Consider the following 19,148-nt stretch of genomic DNA (forward strand, 5'->3'; position numbering starts at 1 on the left):
TGAAAAACTAACGCCCAGCCACCCTCCCCCTGCTCGGGCTCCGCCGCTTCTCTCGCCATGCTCCTGTAATGGGCGCAGACTCGCCGCAGCGTGATGCCTTAAAACTGACATCCAAACTGATAGTTCATTCTTCTCGGGGGCACCGCTTCTCTCAGCCAATGCAGCTAAAGTGGGGCCGATTGCTCCTCCATGCTTACTGCTAGCTTCTTTTAACTTATGTAATGCTTATTTTCTTGTTCCAGGTTGCCTTTGTTACTTCTCATCGGGGTCTATTTCCAGGATTATTAGCGTTTCTCTGCCTCAGCTGGGGAAGCCTTGTGAGTCCATCCAACTGTAGGCTTCTTCAGTGGAGTCGAAAAAACATGTTTTGCCTTGGTGTATCACCTTGAGTTTAGCGGGGAACAGGAGCATGTATCTCACCCCGCGGTCCTGAGGCGTTCTTTTGTTGGGCCGAACTGTGCTCGTTGCCTCTGTACCATGGCTGTATAGTCCGGATACATTGTGATCTTGGAAGAGTTCCTGATGATTGCCCCCCCCTCCTTGAGAACGCTAGTATTTTCTCCCCGTCTTTGTAGTTCCTGATCCTAGCAATCATCGCTCTCGGGAGGGCACCCGGTTGGGGTCTTCCGGTCAAGGCTCTGTGTGCCCTTTCTACCACAAAGCCCTGGGATAGTGCACCTACTCCGACCTCCTGGAGGAGCATGTTCTCGAAGTATTCAGTGGGGTCTTTGCCCTCATCACCTTCCGGAATTCCAATTATGCGGATGTTGTTCCTCCGCGCTCTCCCCTCTGCGTCTTCTGCTCCCCTTTCTAGAACCTTAATTTTCTGTAGTACCTCTGACATCTGTGTCTGCGTTACCACAACCCCCGACGTATTTTGCTGCACCTGCTGTTCCGTCGACGTCACTCTTTCTGTTAGGTTCATCGCATCCTGGCGGAGAAGGCCCACATCTATCATTAATGTATCCAGTTTATTTTCTCGAGATGCTTTCAGGGCCCCGATTGCTGTGTCCATTTTATTTTCGAGCGATTCTTTCATGGAGGCGATTGCTTCCAGTATCGTGCCTTCGTTGGCGTGTTCCACTGGGCACGACGTGTCACCCACGGCTGCTGCTTTGTCCGGCAACAGTTTATGTCCGGACGCCGTCGTAAAAGTCTCCATGCTTACTTGCTTGGTTTTCCCCTCTGCTTTCTTGTTCGGCATCGCGGGGGAGCCGCCCTCTGCCTGCGTCGCCGGTACCGGTTTTGGCTGCGCTCCACGTGCCATAGCCCCTGCTTCTTCCGCCGCCCTGCTCCCGGTGTTTTACGGGTCTCTCCTTATATTGGGATTATTGCACTCTTCCGGCGGGTGTATTTGTTAGGCCCTCGTTGCGGGTGTCGCTTCGGGTTCGGGCCTTCCCGTGCCTGCTGCGTATGTCGCCTCACCGTGTCAGGGGCCTTCCCGCTTCCACCTCCCACTTCCACCGGCCCCGCCGATCTCCGTCGCGGGGTTGACTCAGGCTCGGGTCTACCCCGCACTGGTTTCTTTGTTATGCGCGTGATGTGTCCCTCTCCTGTGGATTCACGGTTTCATTCTGTATTACGCGGCCGGGGTCCTCCCACAGCTCGCGCGTCCGCCATTTTGATTTCGCAGGGCGATTCCCTCTGGCGGTCTATCTCCTTTTCCACCGCCCAGTTTCCTCCGGGGGCTTTGCCGGGTGGGCAGCAGGTGTTCCTGTCTCTGTGGGGAGACTTTGGCGGTCTTCTGGACCCAATTTATGCTAGTTTTTATCGGATTTTGTCAGGATCGCTCCGGAGCTCCTCGGCAGCGCGTCTCACTACATCGGCCGCTAAGCCACGTCCCCAAGTTTCTCCATATTTATTGCAGGTTTCCATTGTTATAGGGCCAGAACTCTTGCCTACGCCCATTGGGTCCCCAGGTAATATTATCTTTGCGTTGAGATCTCCCGCAATTATGATGGGGAGCACAGTGTTATATTCTGTCAAAATCTTTATTAGCATCTCTGCGTTCTCTTTATTCTTGGTACCATTTGGGGGGTTGTATATATTTATTAATAGGATACTCGGAAATTGCTGGATATTAGTTTTTAAGTAACTCCCAGGACCATCTCATTGGACCAGCTAGATTTGACACCAGTCCAAGGGTTTTTAATAGCTGTTAACAGTCCACCTTTTGGGCGGCCTCGCGGGCCTTTACATGCCAAACTTTGTATAGTGCACCATCCATCTATATCACACATTTCATATAGCCAGGTCTCTTGCAGTGTGATTAAGCAAAAGGCACCTAGATTGAGGAGCCCATCTTTTTTTCTCATAGTGCATATTCCCCCTAGTGTTCCATGTGATAATCATATTGATGTCATCAGGAACTTTGTTCTAATCTAGATTTAAACTCTATTGGTAGCCATTGCCAATACCCGACAGTATCTACAGCACTGTTAGTCTCACCGAACTTTTTTAGATCACCAGATTTTCCAGGTTGGCTAACATTACCATTGTTGGACTGTTTTATAGAGGCTTTTACACATTTTGCTGATGTAGCTATATTCCTTTCTTTTGGTGTCTCATTAAGATTTGCCATTCTTGTGTTCTCACTTTTTTACTTCAATAGCCCCCCTTTGATATTTCACTTTGCGCATTGAAGTTTCTGTGCATGTGTATCCAAGTTTAGTAAAATACTCTTGATGGCTTAATATAAATTCTAGAATGGTGTCATCTGTACACCACACATTAGTGGTGACTAATTTTGGAGTAACTAGTAGGTCAACTATCATAAAGTCACTCGATTTCACTGTCCGCAATGGGACTACCAACGCACAGAGTTCTACAATTCGCCGTCTATATCTCTATTGGTCCTGATTTGTCAATTGTCTGAAATTGTAGGGCTTTGACAAAGTTTAGAGGATCTCTCTTGTAGGTAGGTTCGAAAGTTTTTTCATTATCATGTTCGCTGAATTGTACACCCTTACAAATCTGTTTCTCTTCCCGTATACCCTTCTTGGGGGGATTCAGAGTCATGTCCCGAGACTGGACATTGCTGATACTCTAGGAAGAGAGTTTTAATAGCTTTCAATACCTTGGTAGAGATTTCTTTATTGTTGAACCTCTCTTTTTCTTTCTTTACTTTTTTCTTTGAGGGGGACTACCCACTCATCCAGTGTGGGGACAGCTAGTTTAGTGGATTTTGCAATCTTGTGCACTTTACTTAACCCTTTACTCATATTATGCATGTCCTTGGTATTCATCTCCCGTGGAGCATGGATTGCTACTATATGTTTACCTGAGAAGTTAGGTTTGTTAGTTATATGAATCACTTTAGGTCTCACAACTGCTAAGGAATCCTCTCTTACTAGTGTAGAGATAGGTTTTAAAACGATATTTAAACAATATCAGGCATAGATTCTTCTCTAACAATGCAGCCATTTATCATCACTCTCCCATGTTCATCATATGGCACAGATGTTTTTGTTTTTTTCCCATTTCTTTGTTTCTTTAACTTTTTCTCATTTCTCAATTTTTTCTTATACCAGCATATCCTAGCATTCGAATCAATAGAGTATCCTGCCACCTGAGGATTCTGGTCTTTGAATGGTTTGGCCACATTGGCTTCAGTATGAGAGCCATCCGGGTCTTTTGCTTTTGAGAACATTTCAGTATTGGTGCCAACATCTCTGAACGTCATACACTCTTTGGTAGAACCAGAATGCAAAAAGACAGTATGGCTATCTAGTTTACGTTCTATCATATCGCATCTATCAACAATTTCTGTTAACACCTGTTCTAGGGCTTCCCAAAGGTCTTCATTTATGAATGGACTGAAGCTCTCATTTTCTTCAGAAAGTCTACTGTTAATAGAGATTGTGCTGGTGTTCATTCTAGAATTGGGAATAGGCACTTTACTGTTTGTCACCTTAGATGAGGTGATGGCATATGTTATTAGGCCAGAACTCGAGTCAACTATAACTCGTTCTTTTTCTTCCTCCCCCAATTTACTCGCATGCTCAACATTATGACTACCGCCCTCAATAAGATCACCGTCAGGATGACTGACTTCACTTACTGATTTAGGTGTCATAACCTCTAGTTCATGCCAGCTAGTTGGGTTACTGGGAATAGACAATTTAGGCTGATATATCTCTGTGCCACTCCATATGGCCAATGTCTGTACAAGTATTACCAGTATTAATTGTACTTATTTCCCTTATGGGCATATATTCCCTCTCTACTATTTTGAGTATCCAACAGTTCAGAGAGTAATTTAGCGCCGATACACAGTAGTCTGTTTGAGAGATCCTCCACAAGTTCAGCACTTATGTCTGTTATATTACACACTCTGCTAGATTGTTATAGGTTGACTTTGTGGACTCAATACGATCAAAAAATGTTGTCATTTTAGCTAGCTTAGCTTCGGGTAATAGACCAGGCTTGCTAATGATCTTCCTTTTACATGCGCGATTAGGTCGTCGTATCATGTCAATTATTTTTTTTATTTCAGTGTCTAGACTGGTGTGAGATCTGAGATTCATCATCAATTGGAGTTAATTATGATGTCACCAGGTATATGTTGAATTACAAAGCAAAGCCCACTCACCTTATATGAGATTTCACTAGCGGTCACTATTTCAGATATTTTGTGTCCAATGGTGTAAACAATCTTGTAATCCTTATATTTCTTTCCCCAAGTGTAGCTATGTACTGACTATTATTATCCTTAGACAAAAAGCCCACACCATTCACCTCGCACCACGCACAGCAAACAGCACACTTCCGTGCACTTACTGGTGCGCGCGCGTAGTGCGCTGGATGATGGGTATTTCACACGACACATGGGAAATGGAAGGGAGGGGCCAGTTCGAGCGGGCCAATCCTAGGCTCTAGAGAGATCAAAGGAGAGAAAAAGCTGCAATTAGTAGTGCGTGGGATACGGAACGTATCAACTATAGGAGGGGTGTGGAGGTTTACTAGAGAGATGGGCGTATCCAATCTAACACGCAGCAATAGAATTACAGAGAGGATGGGCATTTCCAATCTAACACAGATCGGGGAGCAGACAAGTGAAAAAGCTAAAACACGTGTCCGAAAAGAACGTGGAAGCATTCATCAGTAATTACTTCAGGGTCAGGCAGTCCGGGTGTAGCTGCTAAGGACTTCCTCCTTAGACTTGCGGAACGCGAGTAGAATCCTCACGGGCTAAGCAAACAGAAGCAGTCCAGAGTCCAGGCAAAGTCAATCTCAGCAAACAGCACACTTCCGTGCACTTGCTGGTGCGCGCGGGTGGTGCGCTGCATGATGGGTATTTCACACGACACGGGAAATGGAAGGGAGGGGCCAGTTTGAGCGGGCCAATCCTAGGCTTTCAGGGTCAGGCAGTCCAGGTGTAGCTTCGAAGGACTTCCTCCTTAGACTCGCGGAACGCGAGTAGAATCCTCACGGGCTAAGCAAACAGAAGCAGTCCAGAGTCCAGGCGAATTCGATCACAGCAAACAGCACACTTCCGTGCACAACCTGGTTCCAGGTTTTTGCAGCTAAGTGGTAGAAGGAAGTGCCTCCAAATTTTTTCTTGAGGTATGGTTTTGGTTCCAGGTGGATTTCGTTGCATGACCTGAGGGGTCTAGTAGGCTTGTAGATTGTTATTTTCTTTTGTAGGAATTCTGCTCCTTGTCCGCTGATTGCCCTGTGCGTTATGCACATTGTTTTGAAGGTGATGCAATGTTTTATTGGGAGCCAGTGTAGAGTTTTTAGGGCAGCAGTGATGTGTTCTCTTCTTGATAGTTTGAGGAGTAGTCTTGCAGCTGTATTTTGGATGTGTTGTAGTTTCTTCAGGAGGTATTCTGGTATTCCGAGTTAGAGGCTGTTTTCATAGTCGACTTTTGACATGATGAGGGCGACGATAGTGAGCGTTTTGTGCGTGAAGGAGAGGAAAGGTAGGATTCTTCTTGCTGTTTGGAGGAGGAAAAAACATTTCTTGACAGTTGGATTTATTTGTGGTTCTAAGGTTAGGGAGTTGTCCATGAGGACCCCCAGATTTTTTACTACCTTAGATGGTGTTGGTGTGGTTCCTAATTCTGTTGGCCACGGGATGGCGGTTTCGTTCTCTTGGTCTTTGGAAATGATCATGATTTCTGTCTTTCCTGGGTTGATTTTCAGGTTGGTGGCATTCATCCAGTTGAGGATTTCTTTCAGACAGTCGATTAGAGCTGAGTGATCCGCTTCGGAATCTTTGATTTGGTAGATGATTTGAGTATCATCTGCATAGTTGTAGCAAGTAATGTTGTATTTTTTGAAGATTTTGATGACCAGAGTCTGGTAGATTTTGAAATATAGTGGTGACAGTGAAGGTCCTTGTGGCACTCCACAGTCGTTAACTCGTGGAGTGAATTTGAAGGGTTTAATCCATACGGTTTCTGTTCTGTCTGCTAGGATTGATTTTGTCCAGAGTAGTGCTGTGTCTGTTATGCCTATGTCTTCTAGTCTTTTGGTCAGGGTGTCATGGCTAACTGTGTCAAAGGCTGCAGAGAGGTCGAGCAGAATAAGGCCTGAGGTTGTGTTTGAGTCTGCGTTGGTTTTTAGGTCGTCCCAGATTGATAGTAGTGCTGTTTCCGTTCCTCTTGCTGGTCTGAAACCGACTTGCGCTTGGTCTAGCAGGTGGTGTTTTTCTGCGTATTCTTGGGTAAGTTTATATACGTAGGTTTCCAGGAGTTTTGCCGGGTAGTGTATGTTTGAGATCAGCTTGTAGTTGGAGAGGTCTTCTACATTGCCACTTGTGTTTTTTAGAAGTGGCTTGAGATATGCCAATTTGAAGATCCTCAGTACGGTCCCTGTTGCTAGTGATGAATTTAGAAGGTTTCTGTAGTATTCTGCTGGTGTTCCTTGTGTGAGCATTGATTTGTAGATGTCCGGGGGGCAGGGATCCATGGGTGATCCAGCTTTCTTGCTGCGTTTTACCAGCATTGCGAATGCCTCTGCTGAGATTTCCGGGAAAGTTTTTGAGTTTGTGCTGTGGTTCTATGTTGGGTTCTTTTGGTTGTATCTCGTGGTTGGTTGATCTTGTATGGTTTGTCGGATGTCATTGATTATTTTCTTGAAGTGGTCTGCCAGGTCGTTGCAAATTTTCTCGGAGGGGTTTGGGGTATTATCGCAGCCTGGTGGGTTTCTCATCTCTTTAATGTTGTTAAACATTTCTTTTTGTGTGTTGGTGGTATTGGTGATTCTGTCAACATAATGCCTTCTCTTTGCCTTTTGAATTTCCTTCTTGTATGCACATATTTGTTTTTGGAATAGTGTTTTTTTTCCTGGGTTGTATTCTTTCCTCCATTCCAGTTCCATCTTTTTTTTTCCTTTTTCATGGTGCTTAATAGTGGGGTGAACCATTTTGCCATTGCTCTTTTATTTGATGGGGTGAATGGTTTTTCAGGGGCGATCTTATCTATTGTGTCTACAATCCATTTGTGTAGTAGTTCCGCTTTCCCGTCTAGGTCAGCTATTTCTAATTCTGTAGTTGAGGGCTTGGTTAATTCCACTTGTTCAAAAAGGTTGCTTTCTTTCATGTGTTTCCAGTTTCCTTTTGTGGTGGCTGTGAGTTTAGGAGGTTGGATGCATGCTTGGGTGGGCATGGTGATCGTGAATGGGATGATGAGGTGGTCGCTCCACAGTATTCGCATCGGCGGTGCCGTGGTGATGAGTTTTACATTGGCGAAAATGGCGTTGAGGGTGTGTCCTGCTGAGTGTGTTGCCCCTTTGACTAGTTGTCGTAGTTTCATGGTAGCTAGTTGTTCAGTCAGTGAGTTATGGGAGTTGACGTGACTGACTTCAAACCAGATGTTGAAGTCCCCTAGGATGATTAGGTGTTCGTGGTTGATGGCTAAATTGGTGATGGCTTTTATGAAACTGTCGACGAAGGTTGCATCATATGTCGGTGGTGTGTACACTAGGATGAATGTAATGTTGGTTTTTGGGCTTGTTGTTGGGTGTATTACCATGCTTTCACAGTTGAGGATGTTGAGTGGTTCATCCGTTTTTAATTTCAAGTGTTCTTTGAATGCTATTGCGATGCCTCCTCCTTTTTTGTTTTTCCTGTTGATTTGAAGACATTTGAATTCGGTTGGAAGGCAGCTTTGGAGTATGATTTTGTAGTTGTCGTCTAGCCAATTTTCTGTGATGAACAGGAGGTCAATGCCGTTGTCATCAAGTAGGTCAAAGATCTCTGTTGAGTGTTTTGACATGGATCTTGCGTTTACTAAATTGCAGTGAAGTTTGGAGGTGTTGTTGTTTGGTTTGGTTTGTTTGGTTTGGACTTTTTAGTAGAGGTCGTCTTCTGATCGGTGTTGAGGTTTCCTTCCTGGTCGATCTCTTGTTGCGCAGTAGGTTTTGGGGTGTCTGCGTCTTCGAAGAGTTCCTCTAGGTTCTGTCTTGGATTTTTGTTTTCATCGGGGTAATCTTCCGGGGGTTGTGTTTGTTTGATTGGAAGTTCCTCTTGTTTTGGTGATGTAGGGTGTTATCGCATCGGTTGTGTGTTTGTTGTATTTTGTGTTGTTCATCCTTCTTCTCCATGCTCGTGATAGGTTATTTGATGTTGCTGCTTCTAGCGCCGGGTTGGTTTGCTGTGGTGTCCGGTTGTCAGCGAGGTATGGAGTTAAGTAGAGGGATTTGTCTCTTCTGTGTTTGCTTGATTTCTGTTCCTGTCTGTGGGGGTGCGTTCTTTTTTTCTTTGTTGCTGCTCCGGAGTGTTTGCTCTTTCTTCTTTTGTTCTTTCCCTTGGAATGGGTCATTTGCGCGGCATTGTGAGCTTGGGAGTTGTTCAGTCTTTGTTTGTTAGGTAATGTCCAGTTGGTTTTATTATGGTCTGGTTGTCTTGTGGTGTAGTGGTGGGTGTGGGGGGTTGTCCGCTACTAGTTTGGGCTTTGTCTGTAGGTGGTATTCCGGTTAATGTTGCCGACTCGTTCAGTCACTGTCTTGGGAGGGTAGGGAGGTGGTTATGGGTTATAGGATTAGTCGGTGGCTCTCTTTAATGACCGTCTCTCTGGATGTGGTTCACTGTGGTGAGCTAGATATGAGGTTTTGAGAAGGGTATCTCCTAATTGAAGAGTGGGTTGTGGGGTGGTGCTGCTAGGAATAACGCCTAATGAGGTGTGGGCCCCTAATTGGAGTGTCATTCCACAGTAGTTCACTAGTGGGTTTGCCTCACTTTAGGGTGAGTCGGTCAGCAAAATTTGAGAGCTCTTTATAGTGGGGGATGCGCCTTATCAATGCGATCCAATCTCGAGCAGTGCTAATGGTGACAGAGCCCCCGCTAGATCCGGGAGACCTGCACAGTGGGCGAGAGGCCCAATCAATGCAATCTAAGTATCACACAGTGCAGTCTAGACAGAGAACGTCTTCTAAATTTGTGCGGCCTATATAGTGGGTATAGAGGCCCAGCAATGCAATCTAAATGTAGTATAATGGAGTCCAATCTCACGTAGAGCAATTGGAGACAGAACCCCAGCTAGATTCGAGAGACCTGTATGGTGGGAGGGAGGTCCAGCAATGCAATCTAAATATTTGTACAATGCAGTTGGGAGGCCTATCAATGCAGTTTAAAAAACACACAGTGCAATCGGAGACAGAACCCCCGCTCAATTTGAGAGACCTGCACAGTGGGAGAGGGGCCTATCAATGCAATCTAAATATCGTACAATGTCGTTTGGAGGCTGATCAATGCAGTCTAAACATCACACAGTGCAACTGGGGACAGAACCGCAGCTAGGCTTGAGAGACCTGTATATTGGGAGAGAGGCCCATCAACTCAGTCTAAACATCATACAATGCAGTATGTAGTCCTATCAATGCAGTTTAGCATCACACAGTGCAATTGGAGACAGAACCCCAGCAAGACTTGGGAGATCTGTATAGTGGGAAAGAGGCCTACCAATTTGGTCTGAACATCATACAATGCAGTTTGTAGGCCTGTCAATGCATTTGAATATCATACAATGCAATTGGGGACAGAACCCCAGCTAGACTTGTGAGACCTGTTTAGTGAGAGAGAGGCCTATCAATTCGGTCTGAATATCATACAATGCAGTTTGTAGGCTTGCTAATGCGGTCTAGTATCATACAGTGCAATTGGGAAAGAACCCCTGCTAAATTCGAGAGACCTGCACAGTGGGAGAGGGGTCCATCAACGCAATTCAAACATCACACAGTGTCGTTTGGAGGCCAGTCAATGCAGTCTAAACATCACAGTGCAATTGGGGACAGAACCCCAGCTGGACCTCAGAGACCTGTATATTGGGAGAGAGGCCTATCAACTCAGTCTAAATATCATACTATGCAGTATGTAGGCCTATCAATGCAGTTTAATATCACACAGTGCAATTGCGGATAGAACCCCAGCTAAACTTGGTAGACCTGTATAGTGGGAAAGAGGCCTATCAATTCGGTCTAAATGTCATACAATGCAGTTTGTAGGCCTGTCAATGCAGTCTAATATCATAGAATGCAATTGGGGACAGAACTCCAGCTACACTTGGGGACCTGTATAGTGGGAGACAGGCCTATCAATGCAGTCTAAATATCATACAATGCACTTTGTAGGCCTGTTAATGCAGTCTAATATCATACAGTACAATTGGGAACAGGACCCCAGCTAGACTCGAGAGAACTTGTATATTGGGAGAGAGGCCCATCAATTCAGTCTAAGTATCATACAGTGTAGTTTGTAGACCTATCAATGCAGTCTACTATCACAAAGTGCAACTGGGGGCAAAACCCCAGCTAGGTTTGGGAGACCTGTATAGTGGGAGAGAGGCCTATCAATTCAGTCCAAATATCATACAAAGCAGTTTGGACCCAGAGGGGGAGGGGTAATGGGGGATAGTCACAGTGTTCAATATTGGTTTTGCCAAGTGGTCAGGATTCAAGGGTAGAGCTGTAGCTCTCCCCCCTATCCAAGCCACTCCTACCTTACTGGTCCTTGTAGTTGCTGGTTGACGGCTGGCCACTGACTTCCCTTCTGATGCCTCTTGGAGCCGCCTTTGTTGGGGCTGACCTTGGTCTTGGGGCAAAAATGTGGGCAGGGAGACAGGCTAGGAGACGCAACGGGGCAGCACTCACCTGGCTCCGGTGGAGATGGGGCTGGTGAGTGTTGCCTTTGTTGGGGCTGACCTTGGCCTTGCGGGCAAGGAGACAGGCTAGGAGACACAACGGGGCAGCACTCACCTGGCTCCGGTGGAGATGGGGCTGGTGAGTGTTGCTCTGTGCCTATACTACAGGCACCAGGGTCCACAGACCAATGGGAGCATGTGGGGCGGGACGGGAGGCGGGAGGGAAGGAAGGAGACTCGGGAGGCGGGCGCGGGGTGGCGGCGGGGACTGCAAGGGGCCTCGGGGCCCAAGTGGAATACACAAGATGGGGGCAAGGAGACGGACCAGCCGCAGCACAACAGGGCAGCACTCACCTGGCTCCGGTGGAGATGGGGCTGGTGAGTGTTGCTCTGTGGCTATACTACAGGCACCAGGGCCCACAGACCAATGGGAGCAGGGGGGGGGGGGGGCGGAACGGGAGGCGGGAGGGAAGGAAGGAGACTCGGGAGGGGGGCGCGGGGTGGCGGCGGGGACTGCACGGGGGCTCAGTGCCTAAGTGTAATACACAAGATGGGGGCAAGGAGACAGACCAGCCGCAGCACAACGGGGCAGCAGTCACCTGGCTCCGGTGGAGATGGGGCTGGTGAGTGTTGCTCTGTGCCTATACTACAGGCACCAGGGCCCACAGACCAATGGGAGCACGGGGGGCGTGACGGGAGGCAGGAGGGAAGGAAGGAGACTCGGGAGGCGGGCGCGGGGTGGTGGTGGGGACTGCAGGGGGCCTCGGGGCCCAAGTGGAATACACAAGATGGGGGCAAGGAGACAGACCAGCCGCAGCACAACGGGGCAGCACTCACCTGGCTCCGGTGGAGATGGGGCTGTTGAGTGTTGCTCTGTGCCTATACTACAGGCACCAGGGCCCACAGACCAATGGGAGCAGGGGAGGCGGAACAGGAGGCGGGTGGGAAGGAAAGAGACTCTGGAGGTGGGCGCGGGGTGGCGGGGGTGGCAGCGGGGACTGCACAGGGCCTCGGGGCCAAGTGGAATACACAAGATGGGGGCAAGGAGACAGACCAGCCGCAGCACAACGGGCCAGCACTCACCTGGCTCCGGTGGAGATGTGGCTGATGAGTGTTGCTGTGTGCCTATACTACAGGCACCAGGGCCCACAGACCAATGGGAGCAGGGGGGGTGTTACAGTAGGCGGGAGGGAAGGAAGGAGACTCGGGAGGTGGGCGCGGGGTGGCGGCGGGGACTGCACAGGGCCTCGGGGCCCAAGTGGAATACACAAGATGGGGGCAAGGAGACAGACCAGCCGCAGCACAACGGGGCACACTCACCTGGCTCCGTTGGAGATGGGGCTGGTGAGTGTTGCTCTGTGCCTATACTACAGGCACCAGGGCCCAGAGACCAATGGGAGCAGGGGGGGTGGGACGGGAGGCGGGAGGGAAGGAAGGTTACTCGGGAGGCGGGCGCGGGGTGGCGGCGGGGACTGCATGGGGCCTCGAGGCCCAAGTGGAATACCAAAGATGGGGGCAAGGAGACAGACCAGCCTCAGCACAACGGGGCAGCACTCGCCTGGCTCTGGTGGAGATGGGGCTGGCGAGTGTTGCTCTGTGCCTATACTACAGGACACACAGACTTCTGCTTCTGCTGTCAGGAGTCCACCTCCTGTCCCTCAGACACTGCTGTGTCGGCTCCTTGACACAGGGGGACGAGCACTTCTGATAAAAGGGAAAGGGACAGCCTCTCCACACGACTCTCGTCTCTGCCCTCAGTCCGCTTCACAGAGCCCCAGCTCCCACGCCACGCTTCCTGAGACCATCTCCCTCTGCAGTCCCAGCATCTCGGCATACTGCACACAACGGACCAACCCGCAGCAGTTTCCTCCAACGGCTCTCCTCTCCTCACACTAGGTTCCCAGCTGATCGCACAGGCCTCCCTGCTGCTCTTCTCTGTGTTGCTTTCTCCTCTTCATTGTATACACCTGCAACCCTTTAAGGGGACATGCCTAAACTTCACAACACTTTGCAGGTATCTTTTTTGTCCCAGTACTAAAGTGGTGAAATGGCATAGTGTTCATTACTCTCAGCTGTCTCTTCTTCATCTCAGTACTGTCAAGTGTCACATGGGAAAATGGGAAGAGCTGACTTACAATAACCCATAAAGATCGGGGAAAGGTCTGGTTATTTGTCCATAGGGAAAGGGGAATACATGTCTCGTCTGGGTATATCCCGCTCTTTCTCACTCTCCTTCTGCGTCTTCGTGACTTATCATTCTTCCTAATGCTATTTTGACCAAGAGGAATAGGAAACAATAGCCTACAAAGGTTTCTGGGATTATGGGTTCATTGTGGAATGGGAAGGCTGCAGGAGTCAATGGTGCGGGGTGTTTGCGTCCCGCTGTCCCCTTCCTGAGATTCCTGCTTCGATGTTTGCCACTCCACTACTGACCCCTCCCACCTGCTACTTCAAAAGCTCCCAGCTCCCCCGCAAGGGTGAAGTCCGTGGGATTCAAGGGCGCAGGGTGTAGTGTGTTTCACCCTGATGCCACATCACTCTACGTGCCAGCATGGAGGACCTGTTTGCAAACAACTAGGAGCTGCGCCTTATTGAGAGCTGTTCCTCGCTTTTCTACCCTGCATCACGGAACTCCATTGCACCAACGGACTGAGAGGGACAACAAACAAAAAGGAAGGTAAACATTGTGTTGGGAAACTCAGGTGTTCTGGGCAACTCGCAGATAACTGACGCACTGTTTGTTGATTCACTGCCGCTTCAAGCTATTAAGCCATGATGCTGCAGTTGTGTGGTTGGGGGACCCCTGGACACTTGACTTTGTATCTCCCTACATTCGCCATGCCAGAAGTTGCAATTGTACAGGACATTGCCCAGGAGTCTATCCCTCTCCCCATGTATGGCCCCAGGCTTGATGTGGGTCTAGGGCTTGGTTTGGGAGCAAAACGGAAAATTGGAATTTTAAAAAGGAACAAGCCTACTTTGAAAGCCAGATCATCTACTTTCATAACCCAGGTTGATATTGACCCATTAGCCCCTAGTATGCCTGATGTTGCTATATCTTTCTGGAATGCCTACCAACTAATCAATGAGATCCACCAGTTCTTGGCTACACCTGGTATATCTGGCACACCCGGTGCCCTAAACACTCAGTCTCATGGGGGAGGGACAACACTGACCCAGGCATAGATGCCTCCGCAATTGACCCTGTTCCACCTCTTAAGATACCCGACATTTAATTTAATGATCTTTATGGGTGAAGGTTGTTTGGTTTGATGGGGTCTATAGGTGTTGTATCTTGTCTCAAGAATGATATTGTGAGGGTGGGTGTTTGTGTTTTGTTCTGTCTGGTTGTGAATGTGGGGTTGTTATTTGTGAATAGGGTTTAACGGATATGTGATAGTTTCTTTGATCGAAGCCAATTGTATGTTGAACTCTGCTACAATGGCTAAGATAGAATACATCTTATATTATTGTTGAAGTACTTAATAATGGAATAGAATAATATGTGTCGTCAGCTATAACCGTAAATCAGATAATAAAGTATCCCCCCCCCCCCCCCAAAAAAAAATACCCGACATCCCACTTGGCCTGTTAATCGCAGACCCGGGCCCGGAATTTGTGGGGGGAGAAAGTCCAGCTTTACAATTCCCATTGGACACACCGCTGTGCCTTAGAAGCATTCCCGGTACGGCCTTCCTAATTCCAACTTCTGCTCCAGTAGCAATGACTTAATACAGAACGGATATCAAACCGCTTCCTTAACAGAGCTTAATTGGCAGAACGGCCCCCGCAATTGGTCCTAGGATACAACCTTCCCTCCCAGCAGCTGTGAGGCCACAGCAGTATTCACAGAGCCAAATGGTCACATGTTTACCCACATACCCTGCATGCCACCAGTATGCTTGGGTAGTTCGCCCGAGGGGAGCTTGGCACATATACCAGCGGCAATTAATGTGACTTTATTAGATACTGCACTTAGCCCACATCTGGATATAAGGGAATTGTCTAGTATCACTACTGCAGTTGCAGCTATTGCGGAAAAAGAGACTGTGAGCCCAGGGGTAACAGGGCATTGCCACTGCTGCAGCCTAGTGCTGTCTGAACGGGCGTCTGTAAAAAACCTGCTCCTGTCGCTACTTGAAATCGCTGGAAATAGAGTAGAAAAAGAAAAATTGCCAGTCAATCTGGCGTAAGTGAGTGCGGTCTCGACCAAGTCATATTACCAAAAGATAGCAGCATCTGCCGTGCAAACAGCCCATGGTGAATCTAGTGACCTCAGTAAGGGAGATGGTGGACAGCACGCTGGGACCAGAATGAAACTAATGAAAGCAGACATCCTTAATGGCATTGGGACATTCCAAGGAATGCTGCCAGGTGGAGTCTCCGGAGGAACCAGGATGCCAGTGCAGTCAGTGAATGAGTTGCCTCATGGATTGCCCAATTTATCCAACGCACGGATTGGGCTCCCCTCCCCCAAGACAATATTTCTCCATGGAGTACCCAAACCGTCATCTAAACGACACAAACCCAGGGAATCCCTCCGGAATAAATGCCTCCTTTGGCTCCGCTTTGTGAGGGGGTGTAACTTTGTATCCTTGGAGCACATTATGGATTGTTGTATGGTAGCCACACTGGGGAAGGATGCGCTTGACGCTATTGTGATAAAGGTCTGAGATCCCAAAATGGCCAGCCTGTGCAGTCAACTGACAAACAGTTCAATCGTTCTGAGTGCATTCCACTGGGGAGAAATGTCATCAGGGCCAGTCCTAACCAGAGCAAACGCAGCACCAATAAGTGTAAGGCCGGTGGGTCCTGCCTTGCCTATGGGCACAAATGACTAGTGCAGCATTACGTAGATGTGACTGTCATTTCCTTTTTGCACAGCTCTGAGCCAACCCTAAATTTCTTGATTCTTTGTCTTACGCAATTCCTTAGATTAACGATTGTCTTGGATTTCTTAAGTGATGCTAAACATGTATTATTGTTTATTGATGTGAAACTTAAGGCGCTCAGCCGTAATAAAGTTATAAAGCAAAGAATGGGTAGGGGAAATATCGTGTATCTTTCAGGGTCGCCCTCTTCCCCAAAGACCCTCACTCCAGGTGATCCTCCCTCACTTGTCTACACCCAGCGTCAGGATCCAAAAGAGAGGGCCGTTGCCTGGCCACCTGAGAAGGGAATCCAAGGGGAGTAGATGCGAGGACAGCCTCAGGTTTCTCACAAGGGAAAGAAACAAACAAAATTGCAATACAGATTTTTTGCCCCAATAGTTCCCTTAGCTGCTAAGCACAGGGGAATATGGGGTGGAACTAAGGTCACAGAGCATTGTGTCCTCTGTTTGTACTGGAGACATTTCCCCTTCCGGAGTAGAGGAATGGGCCAGTGGACGAGGTCGAAGCTGGGGGACATGGCTCATCCAGCTGAGTTACAAATCTTTCCAGCCAGCTGTGATGCTGAGTGCCTATCTTCGGATAATGAAACTGTGGAAGGACCCATCCAAAAGAAAGAACATTACCCAGGTTAAGTATTTTATTTTCTTCTTTTGGTCAACATGTGTAAGAGCACAAACCGCCCTGATTTTATTCGTAGCTAGAAGCATCGTGGGCCTAAACTGATGATAGGGGGAAGTTCCCCCTTCCTTCCCTCATTACGTAGCTTTATTCTTTAAGGTTCTAGTGTTCCAACCACTGGTCCTGAGAGACAGCAGACGTCCAAAAGTTAAGTGGGGAGAGGGATGTATTGGGGTGGGTCGGAGGTCAAAGTTTTGCCTGATGTGGCCACAGCAACATTGTATTTGTGGCGAAATTAACTACAGTCAATTCCACCACAAACAATTCTGCCAGAGTCAAATCACGCATATCCCAAAGTATATTGCCCAATTTGATCGAATTTACTTAACCGAATGGTAGATTTGACTGAATTCGGCCAGTACCATTTGATCAATTAAATTCGATCAAATTGGGTAATCAATACTGAACACAGGGAGCGGGGGTTGTGGGGGTGTTCCCCACACCCCATGTTCGCTATTAATGGCCTTGGCGGGTAGATTGGGCGTTCCCCGCCTGAGGATTGGAGGGGAAAATAAAAGGAGAAAAGGGGATCCAACCCGCATTAGAGGGACAGAACTTACGCTGCAGGGTCCTGAGAGGCAGCAGAAGTCCAAAAGGTAAGTGGGGGAAGGTTGGGGGATGTATTGGGGTGGGTCGGAGGTCAAGGTTTTGCCAGATTTGGCCGCTACAAAATTGTATTTGCTGTGAAATTGACCACAGTGAATTCTGCCGCGAACAATTCTGCCACGGTCAAATCACGCATATCCTAACATTTCCACAGACATCTCCGTCCTGTGACCTTTATTAAAATGACAACAATCCTGATGGCCCTGTCATAATCTTCTTTCAGTTCAATGCTTTTTATTGTAAATTGGAGGTGCACAAGCATTTCACTGTCATTGAAACACCTAAAAGCAAGCAGCTGCTCCTGTCACTGCTGCTGACGTGATCCAAATCACAAAAGGCAGTTAAACATGTTTTAATGTAAATCACCATTTATTTTACACTTTTCATTTTGTCATTCTGCACAATGGGCTGTAAGTAATGTCTAACTGCACTGTGAACCCAAAGCACCAGAGTTGCTTTTCTGTTTTTTATAAGTAAATACTGAAAGGAAAAAGATTGATTTCCATATGTATTTTTCTGTAAAAATCAGTAACAAAGGAAAACTGGGACCCTTAATATGATGGATTGTGGGTGTGGGTCTGTAAAGGATGAACGATTAAGCTTACTGGTATTCGTATCCCATATCAGCATTACTCTGCAAATGGGAGGGAGCTCATGCATTGTCACACCTTTTTTTCAGGGGCTAGATCACATACCTCTGGGGTCTGGCCACTACTTGATCTTCAGTATGCTTCCAGGAAAAAAGTATTGAGCCGATCATGGAGTACTAGCAACTTTGCTGCTTAACGCCCAGAAGCAGATTTCTCTGCTCGGCGCCTATTGGTCATGCACGTTATAAATAAACATAATAACTTAGACGGTATGGGCTAGCAAATCCCACACTTTACCTGGATCCACACAGTGTAGTTTCAGAGAGTCTTTGCAATGATACCTTAAATATAAAGAGCACAATAGCTTTACTGTTTAACTTCAGGACTTGTAGCACATTCTGAGGCGAGTGGAACTGATACAGTACACTGGGCAATATGTTCATTTTGATGTTTGCTTCTCTGCCAAACCAGGAGGAGGCCTGGTTTTACCACAAGCAAAGTTAATTCTTAATGTAGGCAACAATTCCCACACAGTTGGCTTTACACAGAGCTGGTATTGACGTGGGTTAGAAAAAGTCCTAAAAACTTGATGCTGGTGCTTGCCCCATGGAATAGAGTAATTCCCTCCAATGAGCTACATGTAAGGATGTCGAGTTCAATCGTAGCGCTTGGATCACCTAAATATATTTTAAATCCTGAGCTCTGCTGATATTCTGTAAATAATGCTATTTCAGGTAAGCCACACATGCCACAGCACAACCCAGTAGCTATCACTGGAAGGTCACCGCCGAGCAATGCTTTCTAGGTTTGCAAATCTGCTTAAAAAGCATGCCTTTTTGCTCCATAAAATTAATTTGATCTTGTATGACAGTGCCATGTCATACAAAGCTTCATCAAACCAAGGCAGACCGCTCTCATGGTTTTGGGGGCTGGCAAGCTCTGCTGTACAGAAGGCCCACTCTTTGTATCCTAGCAATAACAAGGTCATCTAGAAGAATGTCCAGCAAGGTGGTCTTGAAAAATTTGCCTAATGCTGTCCACAAAGTCCACTTTTTCCTTGCCCTCCACTAGACCCCAGTCTCTCAGCTTTTCTATTCAATGCCAATTGTCAAACTCATTCGATTTATTTATTGTTCACTTGTTAGGCACTTACACAGCAAGTAAAATACTGTTTCAAAGTGCCCACAGGACAAGGGAGGGAACCACATTTACAAACACAATATTTAAGAGCAGTGGAGGGAAAAAGGAAAACATGACGAACCTACTATGACTTGTGAGTATTCAGAATGTGTAATTGCA

The 19,148-nt window shown here is 47.4% G+C and overlaps 1 protein-coding gene across 6 annotated transcripts in view; it reads left to right on the plus strand.

Moving 5' to 3' along the window:
* Window positions 1-19,148, plus strand: part of EXOC3 (exocyst complex component 3) — a 1,019,937-nt gene that overhangs the window by 698,809 nt on the left and 301,980 nt on the right. The gene's annotated exons all lie outside the window — the stretch shown is intronic.

Source organism: Ambystoma mexicanum, chromosome 5q (assembly GCF_040938575.1).
Source record: "Ambystoma mexicanum isolate Mex_15411 chromosome 5q, UKY_AmexF1_1, whole genome shotgun sequence".
NCBI lineage: Eukaryota > Metazoa > Chordata > Amphibia > Caudata > Ambystomatidae > Ambystoma > Ambystoma mexicanum.